The sequence below is a fragment of the Babylonia areolata genome, chromosome 25, assembly GCF_041734735.1.
Source record: "Babylonia areolata isolate BAREFJ2019XMU chromosome 25, ASM4173473v1, whole genome shotgun sequence".
Taxonomy (NCBI): domain Eukaryota; kingdom Metazoa; phylum Mollusca; class Gastropoda; order Neogastropoda; family Buccinidae; genus Babylonia; species Babylonia areolata.
This window is the reverse complement of record NC_134900.1, coordinates 23,094,769-23,112,084: the sequence shown is the minus strand read 5'-3', so window position 1 is coordinate 23,112,084 and position 17,316 is coordinate 23,094,769.

Sequence of the window (17,316 nt, the reverse complement as noted above, 5' to 3'; positions counted from 1 at the left end):
GGTCGGGTTTAAATCCGAGATTTTTTTTATTTTTTAACTACTCCGGAACCATAGAGACGTAATCTAAGTTTTCCCTTTTCAATATCATTAAAAGCATTATTCAAACTGTGATGATGAAAGCTGCTTCCTCATCTTCACTGCCGATGTCACCCCGAAGCATCGGTTCCTAACTCATTGCCCTTTGGCTATGATTTCTTGATCGAATGATTTGTCCGGAAATGGGTTCCTTTGCAGATGTGCCTGTGATTCTGTTTCTCCGTCTTGTTCCACTTGGTCTTGTTCTTTCTTGTTCTGGCTTTTCTTCTTTCTTTGCAGTTCTTGCTGTTGTTCTTGTTCTTCTTCTTGTTCTGATGGTGATGACGACGGCGATAATGATGATGATGACGACAGAAAAAGAAGGGTGGGTAGAGGAGGAGGAAAAGAACAAGAACAAAAAAAGACAAGGAGAAGAAAAGGAGGGGGGGGGGAGAAAAAATACACAAGCCCTGAGACACAAAACAATATACCCATTCATCATCCCATATACATACATACATACATATCTATATATCTATATATATATATATATATATACACACACACACACATACGTCTAACAAAAATCCTCTTCCCATCACTTTCCTTTCTTTTTTCTTTTCTCCTTTTCTTTCTCCAGTCACCAGTCACCCGGGCAGGTCACTGTGACCTCAGCAGCAGACAGACAGACAATCGTTGGAGTGGCTCCACCACCAAGCGCTCTACTCTGAAAGGGTCTGGCAAAAACCCCACCCTACCCCACCCCACTCCACACCGCACCCCACCCACCGACACCTACTGGCTCCCAGCCCCCTCCCCCCACACCCAGCACCGCAACCCTCCTCTGTCCTTCCAGAAAGAAGTGTCTGGGGCATGGGGAGAGAAGGAAGTGAGGAGTATATATATATATATATATTTTTTTTTTTAAAGCAAAGGGGAGGTAACAAAAACGGAAGGGGGAAGGGGCAGACAATATTGATGACTTTTTTGGGAGGGTAGGTGGGGGGGCAGGGGGGCGGAGTGGGGTACACAAGCCCAGTCCCCTTGCAAGAGGTCCAACTCTCAGCGTGCAGTCTGCAACAGATCGATGACTTCAGTCTTGGAACCAGGGGGATGTGGGGGGGGGGGGGGCGGGACGGGAAGGGGGGTGGAATAGAGGGAGGAGGGGGGAACGGGGGGTGGCGGATTGGGAGGAGGGGGGGGGAGGAATAACAGGAATGGGGGATGGAGTAATGAAAGTAGGCACAGGATGAAAGAAGTGGAGGGGGGGGGGAGATAAGAAGGGTTGAAAAGTAGGACCGATCAGCTTGATACAGGAGAGAGAGAGGGGGGGGGGAGGAAGGAAGGGGAAAAGGCTGTAGAGGAGGAAGACGGTAAAAGAGGCGCAAGAGAAAGATTGGAAGGAAAGACGAGGAGGATGAAGGAGGAAAACAAGAGACAGAGGATAGAGGGATGATGTGAAAGAAGAAAAATGAGTTGGGGAATGAAAGGGGGGAGGAGGAACAGCAAGAGAACGAAGAGAGAGAGAGAGAGGGAGACAGAGAGAGGGACAGGGACACAGAGAGAGAGAGAGACAAAGAGAGACACAGAGAGACACAGAGAGAGACACAGAGACAGAGACAAAGAGAGACATACAGAGACATACAGAGAGAGAGAGAGAGCACCGAACACTGAAGTGTTTATTGTGATTAGCTGTAAAGCTCTAGTGACACCAGCAGGTACAAATTAGGTACAAAAATGGTGCAAAACAGATGAAAATGGAACAGAAAGGGGTAAAATCAAATCTGGAGCAAAATAAACTGGTAAGAGATAAACGATACTTTTGGCACTTCCTGTCATTAGCTTGAAAAGTCACATGTGACATGGGTGTACTGTGCCTTTTCTTCAGTCGTTCGTCTCAAAGTACACAGAAATTAAAGTACATATAAACCATATGATCATTATCAAAGCATGTGAGAGTCACAGAGAGAGACACAGAGAGAGACGCAAAGAGAGAGAGAGAGACAGAGACAAAGAGAGAGACAGGGAGAGACAGAGATAGAGAGACAGAGAGAGACATATATATATATATATATATATATATAGATCAAATGAAATCATTAAAGTATGTGTGAGAGAGACAGAGACAGAGAGAGAGGAAGAGACAGAGACAGAGAGAGACAGAGACAGAGAGAGATCAAATGAAATTATTAAAGCATGAGGGCGAGAACACTGAACAATGAAATTTGTTTATATGTATTGGTAACTGAGTGTTTGCGAACGTACGCACACAGACGGACAGACATGCGTGCGCGCACACACACACACACACACACATAACATACGCGCACACACACACACACACACACACACACACACACACACACACACACACACACACACACAAACCGATACACTGATATAGAGACAGATATCGATTCGTACAAAAGAGATGGACAGAGAGACAGACCAGGACGCACACATAGAGAAACAGAGACAGAGGGAGTTCACCGCTGGATAAATAAATACCAAGACAACCTTTTTCGCCGTCGACAGAAAATTAACGAGAAAAACAAATTATCAAGCGCCTGTAGGCAACAGCGCCGTGTTAAAGTTGAAATGTTCAAGTGACTTCTAAGCTTGTCAAAAACTTCGAAGCTTTCCACGTGCCTGCACGCATGGTTGATTTTGTCGTTGTTGTGTGTGTGTGTGTGTACGTGTGTGTATGTGTGTGTGTATGTGTGTGTGTGTGTGTGTGTGTGTGTGTGTGTGTGCATATTACATATGATTATATTACAATTATATACGATTTATTTGTTGGATGTTTGTATACATTGTTGTATTGTCTGTCTCAGCGTGAGAGAGAGAGAGAGAGAGAGAGAGAGAGAGTTTATGCAGTTTATTCGCCGGATGTTTCTTATTTGTATACATTGTTGTGCAATACCTAATTGTCTTACCACGTGCGCGTGTATGTGTGTGGAGTGTGTCGTTTGTTTAAGTCTATCGTCAGCTGCTGTCAGTACTTTTTTGACTTGTTTTAATTAATATCTTTGAAGGTGCGCATGTTCATTCCATGTTAGTATTTACAACGAGCATGTGATTGCACACGTTATATGCCACGTGGATTATAATAAAGTGTTACTGAAATGAATTGAATGGCATTGACGGACACCAAACTGATGACTTTTCTATCTTTCAACGTGCATCTCCATCCTTCTTCTTCGTTGAATATAATGAACGAGTAAAATGAAGAGAAAATGATAGCAAGCTGAAATGATGATGCAAGTGAAATTCAAGAGAATCAAATAAATGAAATACAGAATGATGTAAAATATCATGATATAAAACCAAGTGAGATAAAGAAGAGAACGGAGTCAATAAATGATTAATAAAAAAAAATAAAAATAAAAAAAAATAAAAAAAAGAAGAAATATATTATAATACAAGAGAAAAAACACTGTAATAAAGCCAGATAAGATAAATCAAAATATCAGAAAACAGAATAGGATTCTTATTTGAGGGGAAAAAACAACAAACAAACAAACAAACAAAAACCGAAAGGAAAGTTCTCGGTAATTATCAGTATCAGTTTCAAATTCTGAAGGAGGCATCAATGCGTTCGGAGAAATCCATATGCGCTACACCACATCTGCTAGGCAAATGCCTGACCAGCAGCATAATCGAACACGCTTAGTCAGGACTTTAGTGCATGCATATATATATATATATACATACATACATATATTTGTGTACCAATCAGAATGGATTTCTGATCATATATATATGATGATGATGATGGAGTCTCCCGTCGGTCCGACGGATGAGTAGGCAGGCAGGCTTATCTGTCGGTGTGTGTCCTCATATGGGAGAAGAGGCCGATTCTGGATGCACAGCACTTCCCACAGGTGTTGCAAGGGAAAACGTCTCCAGAAGTTAAGCCCTGCTTCCTTTGCTCACGCTTCTCCTTAATGGCCAGCGTTCTCTTGTTTTCAAACGTCTTTATGCCACAGCATCCTCCAGCGACAGCGGTCAAGGTCATCAGTTTCCCAGGAAGCGATATCTATGTCACAGGCTTTGAGGTATGTCTTCAAGGTGTCCTTGAAGCGCTTGCAGGGTCTTCCAAGTTCACGGTGGCCTTCCTTCAGCTGGCCATACAAAAGCATCTTCGGGATCCTGCTGTCTGTCATGCGGACAACGTGTCCTGCCCAGCGTAGCTGGCACTGGATCAGCAGGTTTTCGATGCTGGGCAGGCCGCCGCTCCTCTCTAGGACCTGGAGGTTGGAGACCCTGTCTTGCCACTTTATGCCGAGTATATTTCGTAGGCATCTCTGGTGAAACTGCTCAAGTTGTTGAATGTGACGGCGATACGTCGTCCACGTTTCACAGCAGTACAACAAGGTGGTCAGCACAACAGGTCTGTAGGTTTTTATCTTGGTGCTGAGCCTGATGTCTTTGTTGTTCCACAGCCTGTTGATGAGTCTGCCAAAGGCGGAGCTGGCCTTGGCGATGCGCAGCGTCACTTCTGCATCAAGGGTTCCGTTGCTGCATAGGGTGCTACCCAGGTAGCAAAACTTGATCTCTGTGTCATTGATCTTGATTGCAGGTGGGGGTGGGGGGGAAGGGGCACTGGCGTTCTGTGAACTAGCCGGTTGGTACATGAACTCAGTCTTGCTGAGGCTGATGGTGAGTCCAAAGCGCCTGCAGGAGGTTGAAAACCTGCCCATAATGAACTGCATGTCCTCATGGGTGTGTGCAGCAAGCGCACAGTCATCAGCGAAGAGGAACTCTCTCATCAGTGCCTCAAACACCCTGGACCTGGCATGGAGTCGCCGCAAGTTGAAAAGCTTGCCATCTGTGCGAAACTGAATGTAGATGCCCCAGTCACAGTCTTGGAAGGCGTCAATCAGCATGGAAGAGAATGGAGAACAGTGTGGGTGCCAAGACGCAGCCCTGCTTCACTCCATTTACCACAGGGAACGGATCCGACATGTCAGTATTTTCCTGTACTCTCGCTTGCATACCATCGTGGAAAGACGCAGTCAGCTGGATTAGGCTCTCTGGGCAGCCGAACTTTAGGATGATCATCCACAGACCATGGCGGTTCACCGTGTCAAAGGCCTTAGTCAGGTCTACAAAGACCACGTGGAGCTCCTTGTTCTGCTCACGGCACTTCTCTTGCATCTGGCGTACAGCAAACACCATGTCACATGTTCCCCTGCCTGAGCGGAAGCCGCACTGTGCTTCAGGGATGACTGTGTTGGAGACATGGTCAACCGGTCATTATGATGCAGGCGAAGATCTTGCCGGTGATGCAGAGGAGAGATATTCCACCGTGGTTATCGCAGGATGTTTTGTCTCCCTTCGGTTTGTAAATGTGGAAAATAGAAGCATCCTTGAAATCCTGGGGGACCTCCCCTCTCTCCCAGATAGACTGGAACAGGGTGGTCAGCTTGTCTGTCAGCACCTCGCCTCCATGCTTGTAGATGTCAGCCTGGATTCCATCCGCTCCTGGTGCTTTTCCTGACGTCGTCAGCTTCAGGGCCTTCTGGGTCTCGACCTTGGTGGGAGGGGCAGCTAGCGAGTCATTGACTGGTAGCTGTGGGAGGGATGCAATTGCATCGTCAGATACGGACGAGTCCCTGTTGAGGAGGGTGTTAAAGTGCTCTGCCCAGCAGGCAAGGATGTCTTTCCTATCTGTCAGGAGGGTGGTCTGGTCAGAGGCTCGGTCAGGGGTTGATCCTGTGACTCTCGGCCCATACATAGCTCGGAGACCATCATGGAAGGTCTTCATGTCGTGAGCATCAGCAGCGGACTGAAGTTCTTCGGATCTTTCTATTCCACCAGGTGTTCTTCATCTCACGCAGCCTCTTCTGTACGAGTTGCTTGGTTTGCAAGAACTGGTTCTCCTTCCTCTGGCAGTCTTTATTGGAAATGTGATCCTGATGCCGTATATGCAGTGTGTTCAGGAGCTTGGAGATTCCAGAGTCGTTCTCGTCAAACCAGTCTCTGTGGCTCCTCTGTACAAAGCCCAGTGTGTCAGCTGCTGCTGTGTACACAGCATCTTTAAAGGTGCTCCATACCTCTTCTGCATCAGTCGATGCAGGAATTTCTTGGAGAGCTACTTGGAGAGCTACTTGGATTTGCTGCTGCAGCACGTCCTTGGTGACAGGGAGGCGGTGGATGTTCAGCTTCCTAAGGGGTTTCTGCCTGGCTGGATGGAGCTTGCGTGCAAGTCTGATGTTCATCTTGCTGCGTACCAGGCGATGGTCCGACCAACAGACTGCTCCTCTCATGCAGCGTGTAGTGGAAACATCACCTCTGTCCCTCTGCCGGACAATCACATAGTCCAGCATGTGCCACTGCTTGGAGCGGGGGTGCATCCATGTGTTCTTGTACTTGTCCGCTTGTTGGAAGAGGGTGTTGGTGATGGTCAGTCCATGCTGCGCACAGACCGAGAGCAAAAGCAGTCCGTTGGAGTTGCACTTGCCGGTGCCGTGCTGTCCTAGGACTTTTGGCCACGAGGAGAAGTCCACGCCGACGCGGGCACTGAAATCCCCAAGGATGATCAGCCAGTCCTTTCTGTCTACCGCTGAAATGGGGCGGCTGAGCTCCTCGTAGAAAGCTTCTTTGATGTCATCAGGGTTGGTCATCGTCGGGGCATAGCAGCTGATGACTGTGGCGAAGCGATCCTTGGACAGCTTCAGACGCAGGGTCATCAACCTGTCGTTTATCCCATGTGGAAGGCTGTCAAGCTGTCGTGCAAGTTTGGTTCGTATGGCAAAGCCCACGCCTGAGGTTCTTGGGGTGCAATCTGGCTTCCCAGTGCAGTAGAAGGTGTAGCCCCCTCCAACTTCCTCCAGCTGGGTTTCACCCGCAAACTCGGTTTTGCTCAGGGCTGCTATGTCCACCTGGTAGCGATCCAGCATTCTAGCAATGAGCGCTGTGCGTCTTTCTGGTCTGCCGTCTCCGTCTAAGAGGGTGCGAACATTCCAGGCACCCAGAGTCAGGGCATGACTCCTGGTTCTTTTCTTTTGTTGTTTTCGACCGCTATTGTTGGATGTCCAAGTAGGTGCGGTTTCCTACTAGGTACTAGGTGAGGCAGGCTTTGTTTGGGGATCCTTTTATCTCCCCTTCCCCATGTGGGGAGAGCAGTGCTGTCCCTAAAAAGGGCTGCTTTGACACTGTGGGAGGATACGGGCGCCGCATCTGCCCCAGTCTACGGCGGACGACCATCACCCCACAGCCGCCTACGTGCAGAGTCGTGACTAGGAACTGCCAGCGGCATCCTCTGCCTGTCCCCGTTACCACTTCTCCATCGCCGCAGGGCTTGGGAAAGCTGGGTGTCGAAGGGCTAGCTTGTCGTTCCGACATTAGCCTGGTTGCCTGACCAGCACAGGTGACTTTTTTTTAGTGAGGAGTTGTGCAGTCCCTTCCCCACTCTCTCACCTACCGACGCTCACAGCCCCACAGGTGCTGATACTGCCACGTGTAGGACGGCCTCGGGAGGTGCAGGTTTTTTCTTCGGAGCTCCATCTCCTAGGGGGACTTCCAGCCAAGGATAAGAGCTCCCCTGCCCTTTGATCATCCTCTTCCGCCTTCACAGTCGTTGGGAAAGGTTCCCTCCTTCGCCTGGTCCGTCGCTGGGATACTTCACATGCAGCAGGTAGTACTGGGTTACATGCTACCAGTAGCAAGGGCTATGCCCCTGACCTGACACTAATACACACACACACACACACACACACACATATTTGTGTACCTATCAGAATGGATTTCTGCCACAGATTTTTGCCAGAGGACAACACTCGTTGCCATGGGTTCTTGTTCAGTGCGCCAAGTGCGTGCTGCACACGGGCCCTCGGTTTATCGTCTTATCCGAACGACTACACGACCGGAAGAGGCTTGTTGATCTTGAGAGATATGATCATCTTGTGTACGTAGACTATGGTGAACAATTATGAATGATCATTGTCATTGTTGTTGAAGAGTAGCCTAAGGGTGATTGTCAACTGCGCAAAATTTCGCACTGCCAAACAGAACGCACAGACACAAACGCGCACTCCTGCAAAGATTCACACACACACACACACACACACACACACACACACACACACACACACCTGAAATAGAAAGAGACAGAGATAGGCCAGTAATATAGAGACAATTAGTAGCTAGACAGGAGACAGAAACATGAAACATGCACAAAAAAGATTCCTGTTGGTCTTAATCATCCTGTCACCTACCCATGCATCGAAATAATTTTTTTTTTTTTTTTTTTTAACGAAGAAAATATATTAACATGAAAAATAAGATAAAACAAGATAAAATAAAATTAAATGCAACAATGAAATTTATTGATTTCAGAAAAATAACTGAAAGACTGAACCTTTTCACCTTGCACAAAGTGACAAAGCAATGTTCACTTGAAGCAACTGTGAAGTCCGAACGACCAAGACTTTTGTATGAGCATCTCGTTTCCACTTCTAGATGGGCATGTCAGCGTGCGTGCAACTTTGTGTGTGTGTGTGTGTGTGTGTGTGTGAAGGTTGGAGGGTGTGTGTGTGCGTGTATGCGTGTGTGTTTGCGTGCGTGTGTGAACGTGTGTGTGAACTCACGCGCGCGCGCGCGCGCGTGCGTGTGTGTGTGACCGAGTGTGTTTGTATGTGTGAACGAGTGTGTTTGTGTGTGTGTGTGTGTGTGTGTTTGTGCGTGCGTTTGTGTGTGTGTGTGTGTGTGTGTGCATGTGTGTGTGAACGTGTGTATGTGTGCGTTTGTGTGCGCACCCCCTCCCGCCGCACTCCCCCTCCCCAACCTCCCTCACCCCCCACCCCCGTCAGCCTTGGGTGAATACACAAGCTTTCAGTCACTCGTGCACACGCTAGGAAAGTAGGTATACACGCGAATGGGCGTACATAATCATTATGCACATAGGTGTGTGTTCGCGATAAGTGTAAAATACACTGTGTGGAACATCTCCTCCCCCCCCCCCCCCCCCACACCCCCGGCCCTCCCGCTTCCGCCCCCCCCCCCCTCCCCTCCAGTATCTCCTTCTGCCTTCCACGCAAACTTTGTGTGACATCCAAAAGCTTGAGCCACTTCTCTACCAACTTTACAAGATAACTAAACACGAGACACAGATGCAAAAGGAAACACACACACACACACACACACACACACACATATATATATATATATATATATATATATATATATATATATATATATATATATATATATATTAGGAATAGAAAATGTTTCATATCACGAGTTTATCGCCAACTTTGATTATCACTTGAATAGTATGACTCTCAATGGATGGATAGCTGCGATGAAACAGGTAGTCAACAATGCTGAAATATATTCATTTGATAGCTTTAGCTGTGATCTGGACAAAACCAGTGCATTCATGATAATTGTAAGTGTACACAAAGGCTCAAGACTATAATTATCACCAACATTTTTGTAAAAGAGAAACGAAAATGCTCCTCAAAATTGTCACTAAAGCTGAATGCAGACATCCCTCGAAAAGCAGTGGGTTTTTTTTGTTTGTTTGTTTGTTGTTGTTGTTGTTGTTGTTGTTTTTCACAAACCAAGTGGTGCCAAACTAAAATGAATGCAAATAAGAATAACACACAGAGTCATTGCTGCTAATGTTATGCTGCATGTGGGAGTATATCCAAGAAGGAAATCCGTAGTGGAGATGCATAGGCTCCGACAGATTTGATTTGCCCAAACCGTTTCTTTGCAGAGACCCAGGCTTTGAAAAACAGCCGACAGACTTGAAGAAATCTGATGAAGAGTTTCGCGTCACGCCCCAATATCTTTTCACGGAGTTAAAATAGAACACAAATATACGTGATTCGCACGAAGCTTCAAGTTTGCTCTGGAGAAACTCCAATGAAACATACGAAAACAAACAATGTAGCATTTGATTCAAAATCGAATTACACTGTACAAAAGTTTTCAGTTGTGTTGAGGTTCAGTGTGAACTGGAATAACGATAAATCAATGCTGTTTGACATTGCTGAGACTCACTCCAGGTTTTAGTGCGACATAATGAAACGTCGAAACATTGGGATTGTGTAGTGTTGTTATCAAGCTTGCTTGTTACATTTGGCCTGCTGCTGTTGTCACTTTGTTTTGACGTTAAAAAAGAAAAAAAAGGAAAAGGAAAACAAAACATATGTGTCATCGAAAGGGGTAAAAGACATCTACCGAAGAAGACCGATGTACATTTAGGGACTTAGGAAGTCGAGCCTGAACGTTGAGATGGCAGATTCCAGAATCCTCATCTCCGAACTCTTTACTGTCCGGTCCCTGAGCCTTCAAGGCCTTTCCAGTCATCTTCGCGTGCTCCATTTCCTCCTCCTTACGCGCCTCCTCTATCCTAATTTGAATGTCCCTTTCTCTTTCCGCTTTCCTCCTCTGGCGTCGAAGTAGTAGAAAGAAGAGAAAAACAAAGACGGAGATGATGATGATAATTACTACCACGACAATCCCCCACACGAGTCCAGCTGTCTTGATGGTCTCAACATCCGCGTCGGTGGTGTAGATGGTGTTGGTGGTGATGATAGTTTCGGTAGTCACCCTGTGGAAAGTAGTAGTTCCAATGCCCGCATCGCTACTGTTACTCTCATGTTCACTTACCGATTCGGTTATATTATCCATCTCTAGTTTTCAAACGGAAATCATGTGCGTGCCAAAGAAAGCCTACGAAAAACCTTTGAGAAGATAGATCTGTCCAGGCACCAAGGTGGTACTGCTGGTTTGTGATGCATGAGGACATTTGAAATACGAAATTTAATGTTCTGACGTCATTTATTCTGTCTACGTCATGTTTCTGGAACACCTCGAGAACTGACGTTGGCAAAAATAGTCAGCAAGTTGTAACTTTGATCCTGTGACGTTTGTCTCTCTCTCTCTCTTACAAATATGGAATATGGCCTGTGTATATTTGTTTGAATGATTTTTTCCCGTTTGCGCAGAATGCTGTAATAAAGTAATAGTGCTGATTCCACTACCATTCTTCAAATAAAATCCGTTCACCTCTCTCTCTCTCTCTCTCTTGTTTGATTTTTTTCTGTTTAACGGAAACATTTACTGAATCTGAAATTGATTTCAGCGGCATTTTCACGAAACATGTAAAATTTGTTACACCTGCAGCTTAGTTATACTATGACGGGAGAAATTCTGGAGGAGTTTTATTGATGGTTAGGAAATGTATTGAATATCACGTAAAAGATGTTAATGGTGTGTGTTCATCGAGATCGATGATGACCATCGTTGTCATCCAGCTGGGGGATGGGGGAAGGGTGGTGTGGGGGGGGAGGGGGGGGGATGCTCATGAATCTATCTGTGAATGCGCAGATGGCTGAATAGTCCAATCTACGCACGAAATGTTCGCTGACAGTTGGGGCAAAGACAGGCATATCATTGTCAGGGAGCTTGTTTGCCCGTGACTTTCTGGCCTGCCTCTTCTGAATAGCTGCAGCAGTCCTGTTGGCCTCGCACAACTTGGCGCCTTTGTGCACAGCAGCGCGCAATTTGTCACGGTCCACTGCAGATTGTTCCCAGGTGTCAGGGTTGATATCAAACGCTTTCAGAGAGACTTTCAGAATATCTCTGAAGCGCTTCTTCTGACCTCCGTGTGATCTCTTCCCTTGTTGCAGCTCGCCATAGAAGAGTCTTTTGGGCAGCTGATGGTCTGGCATGCGCGCCACATGTCCAGCCCAGCGAAGCTGGGACTGCATCAGGATGGTAAAGATGCTGGGAAGGGTGGCTTTTGCAAGCACCTCCGTGTCTGGGGTCCTGTCTTGCCACTTGATGTTCAGTAGCATCCTGAGGCATGTTGTGTGGAAGTGGTTCAGCTTCTTGGCGTGTCGTTGGTACACTGTCCAAGTTTCGCAGGCGTACAGTAGTGTGGGGAGAACTACTGCTCTGTAGGCCTTTAGCTTGGTCTCAAGACCAAAGCCTCTTCTGTTCCAAACATTTGCATAGAGTCTACCAAAGGTTGCGCTTGCTCTTGCAATCCTGACGTTCACTTCATCGTCGATGGTCGCATTTCGTGACAGTGTGCTGCCAAGGTATGTGAACCGCTCAAACGCACTGAGTCTCTGACCGTTGACTGTGATGTTGGGCTCAACGTGGGGTTACCCTGGAGCTGGCTGATGGAAAACATCAGTTTTCCTCGTGCTGATGGTAAGGCCGAAGTTCCTGCTGGCAGTGGCAAACTTGTCAACGCTGAGTTGCATGTCAGCTTCAGATCCAGCGTTGAGGGCACAATCATCAGCAGACAAAAAGTCTCTGATGGTGTCTGTCATGACTTTCGTTTTTGCTTGAAGCCTTCTGAGGTTAAACAGCTTGCCATCTGTTCGGTACTTTAGGCAGATTCCAACATCGCCATCTCTGAAGGCATCAGTAAGCATTGCAGAGAACATGAGGCTGAACAGTGTTGGAGCCAGGACGCAGCCTTGCTTGACACCATTTGTGACAGGAAAAGGAGCAGATGTTTCGCCATTGTCCTGGACTCGAGCTTGCATGCCTTCAGGGAATTGGCTGACCAAGGAAATAAATTTCCGAGGGCATCCGTACTTGGCCATGATCTTCCACAGTCCCTCTTACTCACGGTGTCGAAGGCTTTAGTGAGGTCGACATAGGTGAAGAACTGATCAGCATTTTGCTCCTGACATTTCTCTTGCAGCTGCCTTGCAGCAAACACCATGTCGGTGGTTCCGCGCTCTTTCCGGAATCCACAATGGCTCTCAGGCAAATGACCTTGGTCAAGGTGTGCTGTGATGCGATTTAGTAGGATCCTGGCAAGTATCTTGCCTGCGATGGAGAGCAAGGAAATGCCCCGATGGTTATCACAGGCTTGCCGGTTCCCCTTTCGCTTGTACAAGTGAATGATAGATGCATCTTTGAAATCCTGGGGGATCGTCTCTTCTTTCCACATGAGTGAGTACAGCTGATGGAGCTTCTCAGTCAGCACAGTGCCTCCATCCTTGTAGACCTCTGCTGGTATGGAGTCTGAGCCAGGTGCTTTGCCACTGGATAGCAGACGGATTGCTTTCTGGGTCTCAAGAAGTGTTGGCGGATCATCCAGTGCTTCGTTGATGGGGACTTGTGGGAGACGGTCTATGGCTTCATCATTTACGGAGGAAGTGCGATTTAAGACACTGTTGAAGTGCTCAGCCCAGCGTTCGACAATTTTCTCCTTCTCGGTGATCAAGGTATTCCCATCTGCACTGAGGAGGAGGGATGATCCTGAGGATGTGGTGCCATAGACTTCTTTTAAGGCATCATAGAACCTCTTCATATCGTGCCTGTCAGCATATCCCTGGATCTCATCAGCTTTGTCACTCAGCCACTTATCCTGCATCTGACGTAACTTCTGCAGAACAGTCCTGTGGATGGAATTGTACGCATCCTTTTTTGATGTGGATTTTGGGTTGCTCAGGTAGGCTTGATGCAGACAGCGTTTCTCATCCAGAAGCTGCTTGATTTCATCACAGTTTTCATCAAACCAGTCTTTGTGCTTTCTGGTTATGGGCCCCAGGGTCTCTGAAGCTGTACTATAGATCAACTCGCGCAGGGTCCTCCAGTCAGACTCCACATTCTGGTTGTCCAGAGATGCGGATTCCAGACGATCTTCCAGCAGCTCCACAAAGGTCTGTTTGATGGTGATGTTTTTCAGCTTAGCGATGTTGAGCCGTTTTGGAGCCTTCTGGCCTTGAGGGCGTCTCTTGGGTTGGATTCGAATATTCAGCTTCGAGACTACAAGGCGATGGTCTGTCGAACACTCGGCGCCGCACATGGTCTTTGTCACACGTACATCTTGCCTATCCCTTTTCCTGACGATGACGTAATCGATGAGATGCCAATGCTTTGAGCGAGGGTGCATCCATGACGTCCTGTTACAGGCAGGGAGGCAGAAAACTGTGTTGGTTATCAGCAGTTCGTGCTCTGCAGAGGTCTGAAGCAAAAGCAATCCATTTGGGTTGCAGTGGCCCACGCCGTGCTTTCCAGTCACTCCATCCCAGGAGATGTAGTCAGAGCCAATTCTACCATTGAAGTCCCCAAGAATGATGAGCTTGTCTGCTTTAGGGATAGCAGCAATGACAGAGTGAAGGTCCTCGTAGAACTTCGCCTTCACTTCATCCGGGTTGGTCATGGTTGGGGCGTAGGCACTGACAATGGTGAGGTGCTTCTGGCCAGATGCCAGTGGGAGTTTCATGGTCATAAGCCTATCGTTGACTCCCTTTGGGATTCCAGCTAGCTTGCTGGCAAGTTCTGTTTTTACTGCAAAACCAACGCCAGCCTCACGTCGCTCTTTGCTTCCTCGTCCACTCCAGAAGAAGGTGTAACCAGATCCCCGTTCATCGAGCTCGCCTTCGCCTGTAAGCCGAGTCTCACTCAAGGCTGCGATGTCGATGTTGTATGTGGCGAGTTCGGATGCAACTAGTGCCGTTCTCCTTTGGGGTCTGCCCGCGTCATATCTGTCCAGGAGAGACCGTATGTTCCAAGCACCAATGGTGAGAGGAACGATCCTTGTTTTTTTTTTCTTTTCTTTCTCTTTGTTTCGACCGCTGATGTAGGGTCCCCGCCAGCCGCGGTATGCTGGCCAGGGTGATATGGAGCAGGCAATTTTTAGGGCACCTTTTCTAGCCTCTTCCTCATGCCAGGGAGGTGAGCAGTGCATTCCTAAAGAGGGCTGCTCAGACGCTCAGACGGCTGCCGAGCTCTATCGCTGCTCCTGTCGATAAAGAACGACCCTATGGCCTGAGCCGCCTGTGTGCAGGTCTGCGGCTGCGACTGCCAGTGTACCAACACCTGTCGTTTCGTCGCTTGCCTGTCGCCACAGGACTTGGGGGTGATGAAATGATGAAGGATGAAAGGTCAATAAGGATGACTGATGACTTAAGCGATGAGTTTGTTTAAAGTGAAGAGGAGTTGCGCAACGTCGACCTCACTCTCTCGTCCGGGTCCACCAATTTCCAGTGGCAAGACTAAGTCGAAACGACTGGAGGATGAGCACGGATGCAGTGGATGACCAGATATTCTTTCTGTGTCTCATCTTGCTCTCTGCACTCCACAGTGCGTTGCTGTAACCGCCTTCTTCTCCGTTGAACCGATAGGTTTCTTCCGCAGATTCTGCCGGATCCAGACTTCGCATGCATGGGTAGACACACCCCGGGGGCCAACTGCGTGTGGCATGCACACAGCACGGTGGAGCTAGATGGCCGTCGGTGGCTGTCCTGAGCCGACGCCCTTTTATGAATCTCGTTTTTAATTCCATAAGGGTGTCTAGCCACCCGCCTCACCAGTCCCAGAAGGGAGCGGTGGGAGTGCCGGTTTAGTCGCCGGCAACCCGACCCTGAACAGGTTGTACTGGATTACAGGTTACCAGTAGCAGATCTAATGACCTGACCTGATAAGTGAAACGAAACATGTAAAATTTGTTGCACCTGCAGCTTAGTTATCCTATGACGGGAGAAATTCTGGAGTTTTATTGATGGTTAGGAAATGTATTGAATATCACGTAAAAGATGTTAATATAGACTGCAAGAATACAGTAGCTGTCGAAATAGATAAAAGTGTGCTTAGTGTTGATAGAAATATTGTATTAATTGCTATTTGTATTGCTCCGGAAAGATCACCACTATATGAGCACACTGAGCTACAGGATGCCATCTTTGTTTTTCTCTCTTTTTTTTCTTTTTTTTTTTCTTTTTGCTGCCCCACCATCTGCACCATTTCAGTGGCATTACTCCCACCCCGCTCATTTAGATTCACCCATACACGGCCTCACCCGGGTTCGTCCGTCACAGTTCCAGCGTCGGCAGTCCGCAAGGAACCATCGATGTTAGGTCGCGAGGAGGCCACACACCAGAGGAGACACTGCACTGCTGAGTCACTTCGGTGGTGTTCAGTGGTGCCTGTTCAGATTTAAGGTACTTAGGACACCACCTACTAAGCCCCCTACTAACGACAGTAATGGCTTAGTCGCAGAGCCAGACTCTAGACTGAGTGAGCGTCCCTCCCAGAGTGGAGACCGCCACCACGTCCCTCAAACAACAGCCCCCCATGAATCTGCCAACACTGGACATTGACAGGACTCACCCCAAGCACGGACGTGGAGGGGTATCGAAACTGAGGTCACCATGAGAGCAGGGCATGAAAGGCCACAGTCTTTGAGACCATTTTGTTTATATTGATGATGATGATGAAGGGGGAGGATGACGATGACGATGATGATGTTGCTATGGGGGTCCATTTTGGTTTGGGACTGCGTGACAAGGCTGTGCTCTACGCTTCCTGTCATAATGATATCCAGGTGTTAACCAGGCACGAGAGATACAGACACTTGCAGTGTTGGTCAGGTAATTAGAGCAACACACCCAAAGACGCATCCTCGAAGTGGATGACACTCGACTGTGTGGTCCCAGTCTCCCCACTTAAGCCCACGGAACACTCAACTCTGGGTAGGAGCCGGCCACGGGCCGAAAAACCTACCTCCGCTGGGATTCGAACCCGCATCCTCCCAGCCGTCAGTCCGCGACGCTAACCATTTCGCCACGGCGGCTGGTGGCATTCATATCTTAGAAGAGAGCTTGGTACAACAAGTACACACAGATAATGTTTATATTATATAGTGTGGTGACCTTACTGCAAGGACAGGATGTGAACAGCCAAAAGATGATAACTTAGCGAACTTGGTGCCAGGTTTTGATTTTGAAGAGATGGAAGAAGAAAGAGCTACACGTAACTCTAAAGATTCGGTCATAAACAAGTTTGGTAGATCCCTGCTCGATATAGCCCTAATGTTAGACTTGTATATTGTGAATTGATCGTGCAGCAGTGACACAGAAGGCGAATTTACTTTTGTGTCACCACACGGCAGCAGCGTTATTGATTGTTTTCTTATATCTGAAGATTTACAAGCAGGGTGTGATCTATACATTAATGGTTGTTTATATTAATGGTACCTGCCAGTAGTACTAAATTGGAAAAATAGTCACTGCAATGAAAAGAGTCAGGAACCAAAGGTGGACTGCTCTGATGAAAACAGGATTATTTGGAATGAGGAAAAGTTGCATATATATAAAGAGGAGATAGACGGCAATGAATTTAAAGATGGTCTGAGTGAAGCTCACGGTATGTTACATTTAGATATTGATAGCGGGGTTAACTTATTTACAAACGCTCTGTGTGGAGCAGCTGCTTGTATGGTCAGATAGCACGGGAAAACAATGAAACAATTTAATGACTGGTTTGATATGAAATGCAGGCAGCAGAAGAAACGGGTCAGAAGACTCCTAAAGA